The sequence below is a fragment of the Microcebus murinus genome, chromosome 2, assembly GCF_040939455.1.
Source record: "Microcebus murinus isolate Inina chromosome 2, M.murinus_Inina_mat1.0, whole genome shotgun sequence".
Classification (NCBI taxonomy): domain Eukaryota; kingdom Metazoa; phylum Chordata; class Mammalia; order Primates; family Cheirogaleidae; genus Microcebus; species Microcebus murinus.
This window is the reverse complement of record NC_134105.1, coordinates 19,877,436-19,882,584: the sequence shown is the minus strand read 5'-3', so window position 1 is coordinate 19,882,584 and position 5,149 is coordinate 19,877,436.

Genomic DNA, 5,149 nt, shown 5'->3' with positions numbered 1-5,149 from the left:
GGCTGAGGCAGGATTGCTTGAGCCCAGGAGTTTGAGGTTGCTGTGAGCTAGGCTGACACCATGGCACTCACTCTAGCCTGGGCAACAAAGCGAGACTCTGTCTCAAAAAATAAATAAATTTGATGAATCATGGCTGGGTGTGGTGGCTCACACCTGTAATCACAGCACTTTGGGAGGCCAAGGTAGGAGGATTGCTTGAGACCAGGAGTTTGAGACCAGCGTAGGCAACATAGCAAGAATCCCACCACCACCAATAAAAAATTTAAAAAAATTGATGAAGCGAGAGAAAGGGGCCAGGAAGTTGATTGTGAATACAAAGTGGTAAGGGGGATTGATTATGATGAACCATGGAATTCAAGCTAGGTAAGGAGAGCGATACGGCACGGTGAAGGAAAATGAAATACACTTTTCTCAAAAGTGGTTGCTTTCTTCTCAAAGCCTTACCCGACTTCTTTTCATCTCTTACCTCTCTGGTTCTCTTACCATTGCTCTCTCTTCCAACCTCATGCCCTTACATTATAGTACTTTTCTCTACAGCACTCATCATTATCTGACAAATGTTTGTCTCTCCGCCAGAATTAAAGTTCCACTGAAGGCACAGGCTCTTTGTTTTCTGGTGTAGCCCCAATGCCTAGAACTGTGCCCGGCATGTAGCAGTCCTCTTCCACGCCATCTTTCCTATCCACTCCTGGCCAACCTACTCTTCAACCACACACCCAGGACATGTTTCATAGTTCTGCATCAAAATGCCTTGATCTGGAATGGCAGCATCTAAAATCTGAGTGCCTAACTTTTCAAACAGAGAGGCTTCAGGAAAGCAGAAATCTGTAAAGTTTGGCTTCCAGTGCTTAAGAGCAAGGATGGGCTTCTGCCAAGTTGCTCTTGATGACTGAGACCTGGGCCATTGGGGCACCGCTCACCCCAGGATCCCAGAAAACCAGCCATATTAGGTTGTCTTAGAAGCTCTGGGTCCTTCTTTAGCATATTACAAAACTCGTGGACTCATGACTGGGGCAGGGGATGCGGGTGCAGGTGGAGGGAGCAGACCCTGTGGATGGTTGCGTATTATTCTATTTTTGTAAAATAATTTAAAACTGTGTACATACATACATTAATATTTAGGAACTCTCATGCTACATATACTGATTTTATATGTCATAAAGTAAAAGTGTTTTTGTGGTTTTTTTGAGACAGAGTCTCATTCTGTCCCGGCTAGAGTGCCCTGGTGTCAAGCGATCCTTCTACCTCAGCCTCCCTAGTAGCTGCAACTACAGGCATGTGCCACCATGCCCGGCTAATTTTTTCCATATATTTTTAGTTAGCCAATTAATTTCTTTCTATTTTTAGTAGAGACGGGGTCTCACTCTTGCTCTTGCTCAGGCTGGTTTCAAACTCCTGACCTTGAGGGATCCTCCCGCCTTGGCCTCCCAGAGTGCTAGGATTACAGGCATGAGCCACCGCGCCCCGCCAGTAAAAGTGTTTTTTAAAGAAAGGTTTAGAAGGCTAGATAGCAAACTGTTATACCAAGTGTACAAAGACATTTTTTATCTTCTATATGTAACTGAATTTTTTTCTTTAATTAGAAGAGCGCTACTAATTAAAATCAGTTTAGGCCGGGAGCGGTGGCTCACGCCTGTAGTCCTAGCTCTCTGGGAGGCCGAGGCTTGCGGATTGCTCGAGTTCAGGAGTTCAAAACCAGCCTGAGCAAGAGCGAGACCCCGCCTCTACTATAAATAGAAAGAAATTAATTGGCCAACTAACATATATAGAAAAAATTAGCCAGACATGGTGGCACATGCCTGTAGTCCCAGCTACTCAGGAGGCTGAGGCAGGAGGATCACTTGAGCCCAGGAGTTTGAGGTTGCTGTGAGCGAGGCTGACACCATGGCACTCACTCTAGCCTGGGCAACAAAGCGAGACTGTCTCAAAGAAAAAAAAAATCAGTTTAAATCTCTGTTTAAAAAAAAAAAATCACACAACCAAGTGGCTTCAGAGGTCATTTGCTGTTTCCAAAGAGGAAATGTGTGCACAGAGCAATTGCCTGATGCCCAGCACCACACAGCTCCTTAGGGATGGAGCAGGGCGTGCGGGGCGCTGACGCCACGGTGAAGAGGCGCGCCTCGATGCCCCTCCTCTGCTCCTAGTGCTCTGGGCATATCTCCCACAACTCCCAACTATTGCAGAGTATTCCTTAAACCCAATTTTTTAAAGGGGGGATGGAAGGAGAGAGGTTCAACTTTTCCTTCTTTCTTTTTTTGTTTTTTCAACCTCTGTCTCTCCCCGTCGCCCCTGGGTAGAGTGCAGTGGCACCATCATAGCTCACTACAACCTCCAACTCCGGGGCTCAAGCGAGCCTCCTGCCTCGGCCTCCCAGAGTGCTGGGATTACAGAGATGACCAGCGCGCCCGGCCCTTACACTGAATTCTGAGAAGACAAGAATCTTCATGCATTTCTTTGCCTCAGTGCCCAACAATAGCACCGACAGGAGCTCAGAAAATACAGGCTGAATGACTAAACAGATGGAAAAAACACATAGGTAGTCACAGGCACAAATGGACGGGGCAGCAAAACTGGAAGTTTCCTCAGGGAAACTTTAAAGGGCAACTCAACTTTTTCTTCTTTGAGTACACGAACAGCCACCATGACCAGCAGGTGAGGCTAACAGCTTTCCAACAGCTAGCCAGCCAGTTTGTGCACTATTGAATAAAGCAATAAGCCATGCATGACACGAATGCCATCTTTGCCCGGCTAGCACGGCGGCGGTGGCGTGCGAGCCCCTCTCCCGGTCTCTCAGGCGACCCGCTCACCTGGAAGGTGAAGGGTTTGGCGCGGGAGAGGCATTTGCGCAGGCGCAGAAACTATGGCGACAGCATCTTGAGCTGGGGATCCTCACCGTAAGACAGCCGCTCAGTCCGGAAAATGTGCGCAAAACCGAGGGGGTGCGGCGGGGTCGGGAGACCATGGACAGAATCAGGAGTGGACAGGGGCAGAAATCCGCCCTTTGGACCGCAGGCGCCGCGCACGCGCCTTGCGGCCGCCTAGCGCCCAGCCGCGGAGCGGAGCGCGGCGGGAACCCGGAGCCCCGGGCCGCAGTGCGCCCCGCGGGCGGAGCTAGAGAGCGGGTCCCGGAGACAGAGACCTGGAACCAAGAGCCCTGAAGGGCCTGGGACCTTCTCCAATTCACTTAACCTCGCTGAAAATGGTTTATACCACAGCACAGTCAGCTTTCCACGTGCAAATCCAGCAGCTGTAATTAAACATTACAGTTCCAAAGAAAGGCTTCTCAGGGGTAAGAAGTTTCACCAGCTGCCCAGAAATCACTAGCAATGGGTGATACCATAAGTAGCATTACTTCCCAACATAGAGAAAATTGATTGCAAACTGACTTAACACCTCTGAATCCTAAGGGCACTTCTCTCATTCTCAGAATATTCATGACACACAGTCTACAAATTATTTATTTTTCAAATAAAGGCCAAAATAAGTAACATTCAAGTGCTATATTAGCTCCATAATGAAAAATGGAAAACTTTAGTACAAGATCATTTATTTTCTCACAAGTAAAAAAGTTCTGAACCCTTAAAATAGTTTGGAAGGTTTAGGAACCAGATCTTTCAATACTTTGGGTAGGACTTCCAATGTTTGGGGTATTTACAGTGCTAAAAGCAGAAATTATGAAAGGATGTAAACCAACCCACACTCACTGAGCCACATTCTAGGTGTATTATGCCATGTAAAAGCCCTATCCATAACTCCAGAAATTCATTTATATATGGTTATGAAAAAGGAAGAAATGAAGTGGTTAAGTGTTTTGATTAGGCGAAATAATTCTCCACTTACATCAGTAATAAAAAATCCTAGTTTAATAATCCATTGCAATTTGAAGAATTGTCTTAAAAAGAATCAACTGATAGTTTCTTAAATATTCCCCAATAAAAGGAACCAAAGGCTCGTTGGAAAAATGGGTCTAAGGCATGGCAAATGCAAGACTTGTCAAAAACATCTTGTAAGCCGGGGGCGGTGGCTCACGCCTGTAATCCCAGCACTTTGGGAGGCTGAGGCGGGCGGATCGCTCGAGGTCAGGAGTTCGAAACCACCCTGAGCAAGAGTGAGACCCGGTCTCTACTATAAAAATAGAAAGAAATTAATTGGCCATCTGATATATATAGAAAAAATTAGCCGGGCATGGTGGCGCATGCCTGTAGTCCCAGCTACTGGGGAGGCTGAGGCAGGAGGATTGCTTGAGCCCAGGAGTTTGAGGTTGCTGTGAGCAAGGCTGACGCCACGGCACTCACTCTAGCCTGGGCAATTAAGCGAGACTCTGTCTCAAAAAAAAAAAAAAAAAAAAAACATCTTGTAGTAACAGAAAGGAAGGGAGAGCATGTCAAAATGGCACAAGAGCCAACTTGAACTCCCAAGTGCCAAAGCTGGGACAATTTAAGCAACAAAATAAATGACAGTATTGACCCCAGGACTAAATGAGTCCATACTGATATAACTGAATAAATAAATAGGGAGAAGGAACAGCTCCTCCTTACAGAATTCTAATTGGTAAATGTAGGAGTAGAAATAGTAAATTAACATTTGGCATATGCCACAGTAACACTTGTTGCAGGCAATAACAATCCGTAGATGCCCAAAATTAGTGGGCCAAAGAATTATAGTTTCAAAATATATTCCCCCTTTACATATTACAAAGGGGAAATTAATAACTTTACAGTGGAGAAATATGGCAGACACTTTGTCCAAATGATCAAAACTAACACCATCAGTAGTAAGCCATATCAATATCGTGTATCTTGATATAATGCACTAAAATGGGTAGTTTTGTGACATTCTTGCTAAAGAATAACCACAACCTAGTAGTGAGAAATTATCAGATAAATCCAACCGGAAGTAGTTTTATAAAACTGGCCATAACTCTCCAAACGTGTCAAGTCACAAAAGATGAAGACTAAGAAAACTAAATGCAATGTGGAATCCTGGATTGGATGATGAACCATAAAAAAAAGTGTGACTGGCATAATTCAAATAAAGCCTGTAGATTAGTTCCTAGTACTGTATCAATCAATATTTACTGGTTTTGATATTTTTACTATGGTTAGGCAAGATGTTAATATATGGGAAAAGCTGAGTGAAGAGTACATAA